The 16,446-nt window shown below is 49.4% G+C and overlaps 1 long non-coding RNA gene across 1 annotated transcript; it reads right to left on the bottom strand.

Annotated features, from left to right (window-relative positions):
- Positions 1-7,842: 7,842 nt before the first annotated feature.
- Positions 7,843-15,674, bottom strand: LOC123367625. The gene is made up of 3 exons (XR_006578566.1): positions 15,303-15,674; positions 8,548-8,626; positions 7,843-8,006 (listed from the first exon to the last, which is right to left on the bottom strand). It is a non-coding gene; the product is annotated as an uncharacterized LOC123367625 (long non-coding RNA).
- Positions 15,675-16,446: the final 772 nt, after the last annotated feature.

Raw genomic sequence — 16,446 nt, 5'->3', positions numbered from 1 at the left:
TTGCGTCACCCCCCCAGCTCCCCCCAGCCCCCCCCAGCCCCGCCTTGCGTCACCCCCCCAACCCCCCCCAGCTCCCTCCAACCCCCCAACCCCCCACAGCCCCGCCTTGCGTCACCACCCCAGCTCCCTCCACCCCCCCAACCCCCCACAGCCCCGCCTTGCGTCACCCCCCCAGCTCCCTCCACCCCCCCAAACCCCCAACCCCCCTTGCGTCACCCCCCCAGCTCCCTCCACCCCCCCAAACCCCCAACCCCCCTTGCGTCACCCCCCACAGCTCCCTCCACCCCCCCAGCCCCCCCACAGCCCCCCCTGCGTCACCCCCCCAGCTCCCTCCAGCCCCCCCACAGCCCCCCTTGCGTCACCCCCCCAGCTCCCTCCACCCCCCCAACTCCCCCCAACCCCCCTTGTGTAACCCCCCCAGCTCCCTCCAGCCCCCGCACAGCCCCGCCTTGCCTCAGCCCCGCCCAGCTCCCTCCAGCCCCCCAGCCCCCCTTGCGTCACCCCCCCCAGCTCCCTCCACCCCCCCAGCCCCCCCAGCCCCCCTTGTGTCACCCCCCCAGCTCCCTCCAGCCCCCCCCCAACCCCCTTGCGTCCCCCCCAGCACCCTCCACCCCCCCAACCCCCCCAGCCCCGCCTTGCGTCACCCCCCACAGCTCCCTCCACCCCCCAAACCTCCAACCCCCCTTGTGTAACCCCCCCAGCTCCCTCCACCCCCCCACAGCCCCGCCTTGCCTCAGCCCCCCCAGCTCCCTCCACCCCCCCCACAACCCTCCCAACCCCCCTTGTGTCACCCCCCCAGCTCCCTCCACCCCCCAACCCCCCTTGCGTCACCCCCCCAGCTCCCTCCACCCCCCCCGCCCCCCTTGCGTCACCCCCCCAGCTCCCTCCACCCCCCCAACAACCCCCAACCCCCCTTGCGTCACCGCCCCCAACTCCCCCCAACCCCCCTTGTGTAACCCCCCCAGCTCCCTCCAGCCCCCCCACAGCCCCGCCTTGCCTCAGCCCCGCCCAGCTCCCTCCAGCCCCCCAGCCCCCCTTGCATCACCCCCCCAGCTCCCTCCAGCCCCCCCCACAACCCCCTTGCGTCACCCCCCACAGCTCCCTCCACCCCCCCAGCCCCCCCAGCCCCCCTTGTGTCACCCCCCCACTCCCTCCAGCCCCCCCCACAACCCCCTTGCGTCCCCCCCAGCACCCTCCACCCCCCCAACCCCCCCAGCCCCGCCTTGCGTCACCCCCCACAGCTCCCTCCACCCCCCCAAACCCCCAACCCCCCTTGTGTAACCCCCCCAGCTCCCTCCACCCCCCCACAGCCCCGCCTTGCCTCAGCCCCCCCAGCTCCCTCCACCCCCCCAACAACCCTCCCAACCCCCCTTGTGTCACCCCCCCAGCTCCCTCCACCCCCCCAACCCCCCTTGCGTCAGCCCCCCCAGCTCCTTCCACCCCCCCAACCCCCCTTGCGTCACCCCCCACAGCTCCCTCCACCCCCCAACAACCCTCCCAACCCCCCTTGTGTCACCCCCCACAGCTCCCTCCAGCACCCCCACAACACCCCATTGCCTCAGCCCCCCCAGCAACACCCCAGCCTCCTCCAGCCACACCACAATCCCCCAGCCCCCCTTGCCTCAGCCCCCCACAGCCCCCTCCAGCCCCCCCACTGCCTCATCCCTCTCACAGCCCCCTCAAACCCCTCTTATAGCCCCCCATTGCCTCAGCCCCCATCACCCCCCCCACTGCCTCAGCCCTCTCACAGCCCCCTCCAGCCCCCCGCACAACCCCATTGCCTCAGCCTCCTCCAGCGCCCCCCCCCCGTCTCAGCCCCCCTCACAGCCTCCCAACCTCCCCATAACTCATTGGGTCAGGACCCTACAATTACAACACTGAAATTTCAAATTTAAATAGCTGAAATCATGACATTTATGACTTTTAAAATCCTGTGACCATGAAATTGACCAAAATGGACTATGACTTTAGTAGGGCTCTAGCAATGAGTCATGGGGCCTGTCCTCAGTTGCCACAGGCTCTGTGTATTTGCAGTATTCTTTGAAGCCGCACCTGCTGGCATTGTTCTATTGTGAGAGAATTTCAGCTTTCAGTTTGTAAAAAAGGGTATATTTCTAGTCCTCCTGGTTGCAGAGGAAAGCTTGAGCACACAAAACAAGTGCCTACAAAAGGCTAAAAAAACCACGAGGCAAATAAAAAAACTCAACATTTTAAAAAAATTCTCCTAAGTTTTAAGCTGATCTTCTGATTTTGGGGATCTGGAAGCATGATTGTTGAACATTTAGGGTTAGCAATGCTGTGTTTCCATGCTGGCTCTAGAATCCCAGTATCCCAGATAGCCACAGCCAATTGGCATGCAGGGAACTTGCATAATTGAGGGGAAAAAACCGTGGTGTTATATGCAAGTGTCCTTGCATGCTAATAGGCCGAGGCAAAGCCATTTCAATGTGTTTGTATTTCATCAGTGGGACAGGTTCTGTGTGTTTTGTTGCTCTGTATATCACATACAATTTCAATATTTCTTTGGACTTTTTAAAATATAATTTTCAACCTGGAAAATACTTGAAATAAAAAAAAAGTGCTTAAGTGAAAGTAGCATTTAGGTGATCATGTGGCTTTGCTTGAAAGAGAGAGACTACAGAAAAAGTAAACCTTGTACACAGCTATATCTTTTTCTTCCCTTTTTAAGATGATAAAACTAGGATGTAAGGAGGGTCAGAATGGAAATACCAAAAGCCTTTTATGCTGGAGAAGAGAGAGACTCAGTGGGATTGAGGAACATATCTCCCACACGCTGCTTTGAAAATCCCAACCTAAAAGCGTATTCCCTACCACCCAGAGCACTGTTTTGATTCCTTGATTTTGAAAGTATGTCCTCTGATTGAGAGCATTGGAGACATGAGCACACACCACTAAGCAGGCCACTTTTTATTAAGATTGCAAAGGCTTTTATTATTCTCCAATAAAAGAAACGACCCAACCCCCATATTTAAATGGACTAAATAAAACAGCTGATGTGAGATTAATTGCTGTACATTTGGATGGAGATAATTCTCCCCGGCTCTCACTTCTCCTTAGCCAGCCATAGGTTTCCCTTGAAACCACAGTTCCCAAATATGCAGAGACAGACTGAAGCAGAAGAGTGTGTATTCGTGAAGAACATTGATGATGGCACCTCAGACCGACCGTATAGCCACGCCCTGGTGGCTGGTATCGATCGGTATCCACGGAAGGTAACTGCTGCAATGGGCAAAAAGAAGAGGTCCAAGATCAAATCTTTTGTGTGTGTGTGTGTGTTGTAGGGAGCCAGGGAACTACCCTTCATCACCCCTGGGCTGACATGGCCACAGAAAAGTGATCTAAGGCCTGGTCTACACTAAGGGGGGGGTCGAACTAGGGTACGCAAGTTCAGCTACGCGAATAGCATAGCTGAACTCGAAGTACCCTAGTTCGACTGACTTACCTGTCCAGACACGGCGGGGTCGAACTCCGTGGCTCCAAGGTCGACTCCGCCACCGCCGTTCGCGGTGGTGGAGTTCCGGAGTTGACCGGAGCGCGCGGGGAGTTCGAACTATCGCGTCTAGATTAGACGCGATAGTTCGAACTCCGAGAAGTCGAACTCACCGCGTCGACCGGGACGGTGAGTATAGACTTACCCTAGGAGTATTCCCTGACAATGTCTAATATAGTTAAGCCAATAGGGGGCAGCATTTTACCAGAAACAGGCTTTCCCAGGCTGGGTGGCTGTCTCCCCCACCCCCAGTTCTTCTGCAATTAATTTTTTTCTGATATTTGAAACATCTTGTGTATAATCATATTTACCAATCTGCATTTGTAATTCTAGTGATTTAATTGGGCTGCACTATATATTATGGACTCCAAAATCACCTTCTGGTGTTGATTTCCTTTTCTATGTAAACTGTTAATTACATACAGGCAAACTAGATCCCAATTCTATTCTCGAAGATACATTTGTGCATCAGCCCGGCCTAGTGAAAGTGTATTGAAATTTTGTAAAAAGCTCATAAACTTGTTTTTAAGACACATGCGCGCTGAATATCACACAAACCCTTGACTTCCACAGTGATGCTGCCTAGAACAAGCTTTGCCTTCTCTACCTTGTGCAGTGAGGGCTAACAAATTTCGGGTATGACACCTGCCACCGTGGTAAGTGATTCTGCAAGTCAGATGGTGACGTATAGCTTCACATCTGAATCCATAGATTAATGCATAACGTACAATGTACCTCAATTAATGAGAACAGAATTTACTGGGAAATCTGGTTAATTGGGATGGTTTCCAAGGAAACTGACCCACTCACTCCAATGTTATCCAGTGGAAAGCACTGTTATTTAACTGGGACAGTAGGGCCTCCTAATTGGAATGGTCCATGACATTGGATGAACATCCTGATTAGAACTGATGCTGCTGCAAATTTCCTAAAGTCTATCCCAGTCCCTGTCAAGTTTATGGTCTCTTCAGTGATGGCTAAATTGGCAAAGAACCATAATGTGCCTTTTGGAGTTAAAGGTGCTCCTCATTTGGTACCAATCCCCACAGCAAGGGGGTCTCCATGGAAGCAGGCATGAAGAAAAGCCACCTGTCTGGGACAAGAGGCCGTTTCTGTGTGTTGTCCTGATTAAGTGGCTTCTCCAGCATGCGCATGCAGATGTGTGATCAGCTGACAGCCCACAGGCCGGATTCTGTCCAGCTCCCAAATGCGTCTTCCCCCAGAGCAGCAGCTGCCCAGAAAATGTGGCAGCTGTTGAGCATTGCAGCGACATGCTGCACTTTTCTGAGGCCTGCTCTACAAAATCGCCTCCTCCACACCTATGTGCAAGGTCACATGCATGGAGGGCGCCATTTTGTAGAGCATGTACTGTATATCTGTATGTGACCTATGGAGGTGCCCACAAACTAGCAGCCAGCCCATGGCCTTTAAAAAGTTGGACCACCGACTACCTCCAAATCAGCAAAGCGTATAACTGTGTGGATAGACCCATTGACTTTCATGAGACTTAAGTACCTGCTCAAGGGCTTTGCTGAATTAGGACCTACGTCATACTGAATGTTAGTAAGAGGGTCAAATATTTTATAGTCACTGCAGGCTGATGGGCTGCTTGAATCATCCAGTTTAAAAAGGTCACATGTGGAAAAATTTGCAGAAAGTAAAGACTGTCAAATATAAAGGGGAATTATAAATATATTCTTAAAAATGCACTGGGCTGTAGTTCACAATGTTTTTCATGGTTTAGGAAGGAATTTACTATCTCTTTTGAAACTCTGGTCTTAACTAAGTGATACACAGCAGCTCTAACTAGATTTTATAATCCTAATTTCCACCTTTAACTTGATCTTTTATTACTCACATTCACATATCTTTACTACTATCTAAAAAGTGTTTTTCATGGTAGTCATATGAAAGTGATTCTACAGTGCCTGGTGCTTGCTTTTACAAGGCTTTTATCCTGTAAACATTTGTGCATGTGCTTTACTTTAAGCATGTGAGTAATCCCATTGCCTGTGCATGTCCTTAAAGACAAGTCGGTGGCATTACTCACATGCTTAGCATTACAGGAATATTCATGTTGCAGGGTTGGGGCCTAAGTCTAGGATACAATGCAAACACGATGCAGGCTAGACGTCTTACTGTAGCATAGCAGCTGGGTGAGCAAACGTAGGGTACATGTTTGAGGGATGGATCTGTAATCAACTACAGATTTACACCAACAGTGGTAACTGAAGAGAGACAAAAAATCTTAGGTAATGGCCCGCAGTCTGCATGTATCATTTACTAACTGTTAGCTAATGCTATTGTAATAAACTCTATTGGGCGATATCCAAGTCTCAGGGTTAGGGAGTAGAGGGGCCCTAGGAAGCTCTGGGAGGTGACTCTCAGAGCTGAATTCTCCCAAATGCTGCTTGCAGAAAAGAGGGGCTTGGGAGCAGGGGCGGCTCCAGGCCCCAGCACGCCAAGCGCGTGCTTGGGGCGGCCATGCCGCGGGGGGCGCTCTGCCGGTCGCCGGGAGGGCGGCAGGCGGCTCTGGTGGACCTCCCGCAGGCGTGACTGCAGAGGGTCCGCTGGTCCCGCGGCTCCGGTGGAGCATCCACAGGCACCCCTGCAGGAGGTCCACCGGAGCCGCGGGACCGGCGACCAACAGAGCGCCCCCGCGGCATGCCGCCATGCTTGGGGCGGCGAAATGGCTAGAGCCGCCCCTGCTTGGCAGTGGCAGAGGAGACAAGGCTGCCTAGCCACTTGGAAACCAGGGATCCATAGGGAAAGAGCTCCAACCCCATAAGAGTTACCCCTCTGTGGTACCCAGCTGGACCCGCTCCTTGAGAAACAGGACTGTTCTCTGCCCACTTGAACCACTTTGCCTGCACTCTGAATCTCTGATCCCCTATGCAGTGAGTTAATGCTGCTTTGGTCACCAGTGTTTCCACTGGCTTGAGACGGGAAATGCCAAAGAGAACAGCAGCTCCCTGGCCTCAGGGCCAGTCAGCACCTGCTGCAGTTACGGAGCCTCGACAGGTCACATGCTCATCCTGCAGCGGGGATTCCAAAGGCTGAGGGGGCTCATGCAGTAATTCTACGTCTGCACCCCCAGTGTCATAGGCTTCTTTTGCTGCCACCCGCAGAAGACGGAGTATCATCTGCTGTGACCCCTTACGTCAGCTTCCGGGCCAGTGGATCCGCAATTTCAGCAAATCCATGAGCCCTACACCTGGCCCACCACCTACACCCTTCTGGGGTCCTGTGCAGAGAGCTGGTGCGGCGCACGGGCCTCGGGTGACCTGAGGGTTGTGGAGTCCCCCTTTGCAGGTGCCAGTTGCATTTCCTCTGAGTGATGTAGAGGGGGGCAGGGTTTGTTCTAAACTGCACTTGGTGGTGTGGGTCAGTACTTTTACTGATTCCCAATTTACCTTTTTGCACCCACCAAATGAACTGCGGGAACAAATCAGAGCATTGTGGGCATCTCTCCCCTATCTGTTCTGAATTCCCCGCGGCCAGAAGTGCACAGACCGAGATTTGGGCCTGTCACTGAACTGCATGTACAAACTGCAACTGCGAGGGGCAAGCTTCATTTTAGAAATTGGGCCCGTCTTGCCCCCAGCAACTCTGACTTTCAGGCTGCATTTAACTATTGAGTCATAAGACAGGGCTGGAGCCACCACATAAAAGAAGAAATGTTCCCATAAATAATGTAACGAAAGGGTAAATACGCACAGAAACTATTTCAAAAGCTCAGTCATGACTATTGCTAGGATTCACAAGGCCCCATGACGTCCATACATCTTAGGTCTGGTTTTCAGAGCAGTGTGCCTAATTTGCTTATGGGTTACTGTGCTCTTTCATGCAAATCAGGCAATTGCAGCCTAGTTAACTGGCCAGCTAACTGGACATTTACATGCCCAATTTCCTGATTTCCACATGCATCAATTGAACATGCAACTGACCAGTCAGATGCTTAATCAGCCACATGTGCATGCAGTTACCCAATTTGCCTGCACAATTGAAGTGAGGGCATGGTAATTAGCATGTGCAAGTTAGGCGCACAGCTGCATGACCATAGAGTGTGCCTGACTGCACGCATGCCATTTTGAATATCTGTTCTTTGATATCTCCATGAAACAATTCAATGTGATTAAAGAATAACCAGCGATGGTGTTTTATTTAAATATATTGGGCTTGATTTGCAGTAACACCAAGCGCTCAAAGTTCCAGTTGACCTCAAGGAAAGCTCTGAGAGTCAGGCCCATTGTCCCCAAAGGCCGGGGGTGGCTCCAGCCTTTTTGCTGCCCCAAGTGGCGAATAAGAAAAAAAAATACAGACCCGAATGAGCTGCCGCTGAAGTGCTGCCGAAGACGAAGAGAGGGAGTGAAGGACCCGCCGCTGAATTTCCGCCGAAGACCTGGGCCTGCCGCCCCAACAATGGACGAGCTGCTGCCCCTTTCTATTGGCCACCCCAGGAACCTGCTTCCATCGCTGGTGCCTGGAGCCGGCCCTGCCAAAGGCAAAACAAGTTTCTGTACAGAAAAGCAGCAGGCTCTGGAGAGTTAAATTGCAACTCCGATTCCATTCAAAGCCTAATTTTGGCCCCTCTAGCTCTTTAAAAATGGACCAAGGAATAACAATTTTAGTGCTAAGCTCTGAACAGAAATTACATTGCTAAAATGGAAAAACATGCTTTCCATACACTGGCATGTATCATCCACCCACAGACTGGGTCACTAGAGCAGATGCAGCCTTTCTAGATCTGACGCTATTTTTACAGTTAAGGTGCCCCATTGATTTTAAGGTCTCAAATAGATTTTTGTGAAGCAGCAAGATGCCGATGGTAGTAAATTGTATTTGCTCTAGTTATGAAGCAACCTGCGTTCACTGCGCCCCATCCTGCGCTCCTTGTTGACTCAGAGGGCTAGGTCCGCAGATGCTGTAAATGGATGTAGGTCCATTGACTTCAGGGCAGCTACACTGATTTGCACTAGCTCTGACTGGGTCTGGAATGCCTGTAGATTTCAATGGAGTGGGGGTACAATTCTCACCTAGTAGGAATGGCCCCACGGTGCTTTGCGATTGCTGCCTCAATTCTCTCTCTGTATCTCATGCAGACAGTGTTTTTGTCTGTAGCAGTTACGGTGCCGCAAGATGAGGGGAAAGAAAAACAATCAAGGAAGGGCTAACGATGCAGGAGTTTGCTGTATTTTTCCTCCCCAGCTTTTGCAACCCAAAATTTAGAAATATTTTGAAACTTCGAAAATGCTGCCTCAGTTTGGTCTTCTGATGATCCAGAGTCTGAAGTTCTTCCCCATAAATTTATCATGACCTACATACTTGACCCATATTATGCATCTATTTGTTAAATAGGTTGCACTAATTAGAAACATTAGTGAGGATGGCTTAGCAATTTTATTTAGGTGTGAGTGTGTTGTATGCAATGAAGGACATGATGATGATTTTCAGAAAAATCCGTATTTAACCAGTGCGTTTGGATTAGCACAAGAAAACCAGGGCAGGTGGGGGAACCCTGCCAGTCAGTCATTATTGCTGTTTTATGCAAAGATGTTTGTAGGGTCCATAAACCCCTCTACGTAAAGAAAGAAGGGCGTGATAGACGCAGTGAGGTAAGGTGCTATGCTCCTTGACTCTCATGGCAGTGGGTGGGAGCGGAGGGAGCTCAGCATCTGATCTAAGGGAGTGTGCACATCTACCTGGCAGCATTTGGAGAGAATCTTAGCACATAAAAATGATCTTTGAACATGTTGGCATGTTGGTTTATATGTCTGTCCCAATTGCTTCTTAAATATCTTCTCAGAGCAATAGGAATTATTTTCTCACCCACCACGTGAATTAACTCCACCTAGGGTGACCAGATGTCCCAATTTTATAAGGACAGTCCAATTTTTGGGTCTTTTTCTTATATAGGCTCCTATGACGCCCCCACTCCTTGTCCCGGTTTTTCACACTTGCTGTCTGGGCACCCTAACTCCACCTAGTAGATAATTAATTTCCTAATCAAAAGGGTAATCTTCTTGTGGTGAAACTTAGATTGGGTTTGAACAACTGCTATTCCATTGAGGTCAGTGGAATTGCACCTGCTTAGAGCAGGTAGGTTTCTGGCCCTGGATGTTCCAGGGCCCAATCCAGAGCCCAATGGAAAGACCCTCCCCTCCACACACACACCACATTGGCTCCCATGGGCTTTGAGACAGGCCTTCAAACATTAAGTACACATCTACCACACTAAACCCTACAAGTCATGTAAAAAACATTTCCCCATCCTGCTGCAGGTCCCTGCCTCACACACACAGGCTGCAGAAAATATACAATTAAACAAAATCCAGACTCTTGTTTCATTTCCACTTTATCAGGAAGTTCTGAGCGTTCAGAAAGACGCCATCTTCAAAAATTGCCAACAGTCTGGAAACACGCAGACATTTCCCCATTGATGTACGTATCTGTTTGTAGAATTACACCACACTGCATGTTATCTGTCATCACTTCTAGAAAATCATTTTAATTAAAGGTGGAGGGAGGAGGGAAAGGAAAGAAAAAATGAAAACTAAGCAGCAGAGATTTCTAATCACTTCACTCATTTAGGATTTGCCTCCTTGGGATTATACTAGAAACGAGTCTCCAGGTGCCGTAGAGAGAGACAGAGCTTGGAACACGGGGCCTGGGGCCTGAATGGTAGCAAAGCCAGGCCAAGCTAGGAGCAAAACTCAGGCCCTGTCATAGAGCAGACGCTTGCTCACAGCTTCGCTGTGCAGTGCATGAGCTTGGCAAAGGCATGGCTAGCATTGCTAAAACACAGGCACGCCTCAGAAATACTCGGCACTGGACAGTGAAGTTGTGAGCAAGCGTCTGCTCTATGACAGGGCCTGAGTTTTGCCTGAGTCTAGCACAGGTCCACTCCAAGCTGGAGTTCTCAAGCAGCAGCACCAACACAATCCGGGGAGATGGGACAGGAACACATGGCTCCCCAGTAAAATAGGGCTGGGATGACAGGCTAACGAATGGGGATGTTTTGTTCGAACCAGCAGGTATAAGGTATAGCTCCTCTTGTGTAAAAGAGAAACCATTGGGGAGGGTGGGGGGCCACCTTTGTGCAGCCGAGGAGGGCGGGGGCAGCAGAGACTCCCGCTGCCGACTGAGCTGGTCCCATTGGCGCAGGCACGCATGGGTTAACGTACCTGTAACCACAGAGCCAGGGTGCTAGGACCCTGTCGTCAATAAACCTGGCTGAGTCTGTGCTCTTTCTGGATAGTGCTATTGAGGTCTGCGGAACCGACAGCGCATGGTGAGAAAACCCGCACGCCGACTGACAACACCAGTCAGCTGAAAATAGACATACTTCAAGCCAATGTGATGACAAAAGTTATACCCAAGGAACCAGTACTCATTAGTGCTACTTGCCGTCTATTGTTTCCAAGCCATTTAACGGCTTTAGGGCTCTGCATGGACTTTAATGGGCTTTGCATCAAGCTTTTGTTGCTAGATGTTTTTATACAGATGCCACAGTTCTATCATCACCTTGGTATATACTGATGGGCGGCGGTGGTGGTGCGGGGGGGAAGTGGTGTGTTCTATTCTGATCAGTGTCCTAGTGCAGATTGTCTGAGTCCATGTTCATGTGAATATCACTGCCAGGAACTGATTCTATTTAAAACTGATTCTAAGTTTCCAGTGGGATGCACTTATTCTGTTTGCACCCGTCTGGTATATGAATCCATTTGCCTACATGCTTAGAGCACTGAAGAAGAGTTACATTGTAACAAGGCACTTTGAGAGGCAGTATGACCTAGTGAGTAGTGCACTGGCCTGGGGCACAGGACACCTGGGTTCAGGTCTCAGTTATGCCGAGGTCAGCAAGCAGACAAGTCACTTCCCTCCCTAAGCCTCCATTTTTCCTTCTGTAAAATAGGGATAACACTCACCTCCTTTGTAAAGCACTTTGAGATCTACTGATGCAAAGTGCTAGATACTATTAGAACTAGTTAAAAAAAACTTGAATGAAAAGATTTTTAATTAAAAAGGCTTTTTGAAGATATATTGCATGGCAAGTTGTCCCATAGATATAAGACGTATAAACATTATTGAAATCTGCTTTTTGGTACACGAAAGTTTATTGAAAGTGTATCAAAATAGCTATTGAAAATTTGTAATTAATGTTGATAATGCTCCAATGCTGAGTAGTCAGAGTGGTAGAGGCAAATTCCGCCCCCCCACCCCCAAAAGAAATTCACAAGTACAGTATGACCATGTTTTTTCCTCTGTGAAAAAACCTATTTTCCCACAGAATAAAATAGCAAAGTCCATGGGTCAGCATTAAAGTTCGTAAACGCATCTTAATGGCCACTCTCAACCAGCCAGTGCTATGTAGGGAACTGGAAATATTTAGTTACAAATCTAAAGAAATTCAGATTCCTAATACATCTTTAAGCTTTGCATACATTGCCTCTTTCATCCTGTGTCATAGAGCCTTCCGCAGAGTGATTTCTACCGGAGAGTAAGGTAACTCCTTCCCTGTTGTTTCAGGCAGTCAGATCACCCTTTCTGGGTATTCTGGCAATGATTCCATGTTCATCTTTCCACTGGTCAGGAGGAGTCTCTTTTTTCCAAACTTCATTGAACAGCTCTGTCAGTTTCATTAGGAGGGTAGCATCAAAAACATTTAGCATTTCTGCAGTAACTTGATCATCTCTTGCCAAGTTATTTCTCAGCTTTTTGATTGCAGCCTGTACTTCCAACATGTCTACTGGAGTGAGAGGTCTTCAGTATCTGTTCACCTTGCCTTGCATTGCTTTGTTGGCTTTCTTAGGGCTAGTTGACACTTAAAATACTGCATCGGCGCCTCTGCAGCTCTTTAATGAAGATGTGGTAAGCCGATGGGAGAGAGCTCTCCCGTCGGGGTAGTTAATTCACCTCCCTGAGCTATGTCAGCGGGAAAAGCTCTCCTGTTGACATAGCGCTGTCTATACAGGGGGGTAGGTTGGGATAACTATGTTGCCCAGGAGGGTGGATTTTTCACACCCCTGAGCATCGTAATTATACTGATACAGGTCTGTGGTGTAGACCAGACCTTACACTCCTTTGTCTTTTCCAAAAGTTTTTTGGCCTTGGCATTCAGATGTTTTCCTTTCAGTAGTTTTCTTTCCTCGCTGAGACACCATGTCTTTCGGCTTGTCCAATTCTTGCTCTTTCTATGTTGATCTCCAACTGTGACTGCTGCACATTGTCTCTGAGCATGGCCCAAGGATGCAAAACTTGGAGAAGAACAGGTTGGATTCAGGCCCAAGAGATCCTGTGTAGAGGAGATATTCATCACAGAAGAACGTATAGAATGGCAAGCTCCCTCTTTATCAACTTTCAAGCTTGTTTCTCTCACCAACAGAAGCTGGTCCAATAAAAGAAATTACCTCCCCAACCTTGGCTGTCTGAGGCCATGTCTACATGACAAAATTATGTTAACCTAACTTATGTTGGCATACAGCCACCGCAGTTATTAAGTCACTTGTGTGTGTGCACACTCGGCTCCTTGTGTCTGTGGTATGTGTCCTCACCAGGAGCACTTCTATTGACTGTATTGTCAGGGTGGGGCATTGCGGGAAGGCTACTGAAGGCCAGTAACAGTTGACATAAGCAATGCACTGTCTACACTGACACTGCATCGACTTAATTACATCGACTGTGACTCTACGCCATTGGGGGAGATGGTGTCTCTATACTGTTGTACAGAGGCACTTATGTCGGTGGGAGCCAAATTTAAGTGAACACGCTTCCATGGCTGGGTCAATGCAAGGCAGCTTACATCGACCTAACAGTGTAGCATACACCAGGCCTGATTTTCCAAAGGCATTTGACAGCCTGCACAGACAGACATTGTGGAATATTCTTCTGTCCTATGGCATCCCAGCTAAAATCATTATCATCATCATCAAGGCCACGTACAGAGGTGTGAAGTGCTCTATGAGGGTGAACAACAGACAACAGAGTGGTTCAGTGTGGACACCGGCGAAAAACAGGGCTGCATTTTATCTCCACTCTTGTTCGGTGTTGGGGGAGATTGGATAATGAAGTGTATTAGCAACACAAACACTGGTATGACATGGGTAGGTGGCAAAGGCTTAGAAGACCTAGCCTTTGCTGATGATGTTGCACTATTGAGCAACACCCGTGAAAAGTTAAAAAGACAGACAACTTGGCAAAACCCAGTAGGCCAAGCCGGGCTCAAAATTAGTTATGCTAAACAAACATCATTGAAACCCAGCTGTCAAGCAGTAGCATCACATTGGAAGGCAAAAATATCAAGAAAATAGAACAGTTCATCTACCTGGGCAGCACCACGTTAACCAAAGTGACATCAAGGATAGAAAAGGTATCCACAGAGTTTACTAAACTCAGCAACATATGGAAATCAAAGACACACAGCACCAGAACAAAACACAATTATCAGTTAAAACAATCTCAGTGCTAATGTACAGCTGAGAGAGGTGGAGATCTACTAAAATGTTAGACAGAAAGCTAGACACCTTCAAAAGTAAGTGCTTACGGAAGATTCTGGGCTTTGGTTGGAAAGACTTCATTACCAACTAAGAGATCCGAGAAATCACCAGGCAGCAGCTCATTTCTACCAGCATCAGCAAGAAGCACTGGATATGTTTGGGCCATGCACTCTGGATGTCAACATAAAGACCTCCCATGTGAAGCTGTCAAGTGGAAACCAACTGGTGGGAGGAAACAAGGGTGCGCAAGAGAAACTATCAGAAGAACCCTCAGCGGGGAGGGAAGACTAGTTGATCTCAGCACTGTGGAGCAAACGGAAGCAGCAGCAAGTGACAGAGGAATGGAAGAGACTGGTTTCCATCCTGTGTGCCAACACTGGCAGGGAAAATATGTTTAAAAAACACCGCCAGCTTGCTGGAGCTTTTATTTTGAAAAATTCCAAGAAGAGGGTAACTTCTTTGGAAGCTGTAACACACTTCAGTAACACCAAACTTTGGGGGAGCACATTTTAGTTTTGTTTCCACATTGGGAATAAGAGCTGGGTTAAATAGAGTTCTGTGGGATGCTTCAGTTCCCGGTGCTGCCACAGACTCTGTGACCCAGACCCTCAAAGGTATTTAGGTGCTTAACTTCCATTGAAATCAATGGGAGATAGGCTCCTAAGTACCTTTGGGAATCAGGCCTGTGGGCCTTAGCTCGATGAGATCTGTAATAATAGTAACAAAACGTCCCATCACCAGCCACGTAAAATGTGTTTCTTGTCCTATGCAGAGAACAACACGAGGCAGAAATATTTCTTGATTTGAAATCTGCTTTGTCTGTCTCAATGCCTTATACTCCAGGTCCAGTTACTGTCACTGTAAGGCCTATCAGTAGAGCTGGTTAACAATTTTCCGATGCAACAACCACTGGAAAGTGACGCTTTGCTTTGACAGAATCAAAACGTTCTGAGGGAATGTGACAATTCCACCCAAACCTTTGATGGCAGCCAGGCAGGCAGGCCAGCTGCTGGGCTGCTGGGCTTTGTGGGGTCCCCAGATCACCAGCCCATGCAGCACCCTGCTTCCTGAGCGACCAGGGAACCAGAGGGCTGGCTCCCAGGCTGTTTGGGATCCACAGCTGCCTGGGCAGTCCTGCTTTCTGGCTGATTACTTGGGAAAGCTAGCTGGATAGTCAACCAGCTTCCCCGGCTCCCCATGGCACAGGGACTCTGCCTTCATTCATTTTCCCATGGGATTGCTGGAGTGATTATGTGTCTTCCTCCCGCCAACCACGTGCCAGTGGATCAACGTACCTTCCGAGAGGTCTCCATTGGTCCAGCGCAGGGGTACATTGCTGTTGAGCTGCCTGGCTTCTGTCTCTCACTGTCCTTGTGGGGTTACCCAGGCACAAAGCTAGCACTTAGCGGAACCTGTTTGATCAAGCACATTAAACCTGGTTTTGCCTTCCACAGACAATGGTCAGAGCCACTGTAGGGAGCAAGCTGAAGAGAAGCAACCGAAGGCAGTGTGCAAATCTGCTGGTGGTGTATGAGGAGGACGGACTGAGCTGTAATGCAGTGGGGTGGGTTTGCGCCACAAAACCTTCATCTACTTAACCAACCTTTGGGTCTTTTACTTTTAACACTCTTCTCCAATTAAGCTCTGACCCTCAATTAAGCTTTAAGGCATCAGACTTAAATAGCTGTCCACAGCTGCTGCAAACTGATTTATCCCTGATGCTGATCAGAGCTGCCAGACAAAACATCAGGGGGAAGCATTTGACTTTAATTTAGGGTTGGGTGTTTTTTTGTTTTGTTTTTGGAGTTGCATTTAATTTGTTTTGGTCAATTTAAATATCTGCACAAGCTTTGGCAGCCAGCAACATTTTTCTTCCCTGAGAGCCCCCCTGTCTCTGTGGGACCTTCCTTCGGCGGAGGGGTTCATGGCAGAGCCAGCTTGAGCTATCAATGATCCGCGCCTGCCCCGTCTATCATACGGCTGTTTGTGTAGGTCAGGAATGGACGCAGAGCCTTGCAGTAGGGGGTGAGGAAAATGGTACGTAAGCGAGTTGGTCTGTTTGGGAGACAGTGACTGGCTGGATGATACTTAGTGCTTCAGACACTTTTCAAGCCCCTTGATGCCTTGCCAAACAGAAAATTCAGATGGCTGGCTGGCCAGTGGTGTCCTGGGACAACGCTCGATGAGTAGAATACCCCGGAAGGCTAGTCCGTTACGCTAATGCTCCGTCAGCGTCATGCAGCAAGAGCTTTCACCACTGTTTCCACACTTCCCGTGTGACCATGGGCAGTCACCTCGGCCTAGCTCTGCAGAGGGACTTAGGCACTGCAGCATGGAACGTCTAAACGCTTGGGAAATCGCTGGATTCCCACAGCCTGTGCAAGGAACGAGGAGAGAGAGGCGCCTTAGAACGCCGCCCACAAAAGCCAGCATGCTGAG

Source organism: Mauremys mutica, chromosome 3, assembly GCF_020497125.1.
Source record: "Mauremys mutica isolate MM-2020 ecotype Southern chromosome 3, ASM2049712v1, whole genome shotgun sequence".
NCBI lineage: Eukaryota > Metazoa > Chordata > Testudines > Geoemydidae > Mauremys > Mauremys mutica.
Note: the sequence above shows the minus strand (reverse complement) of the source record. Positions and strands in the feature narration are given on the sequence as shown.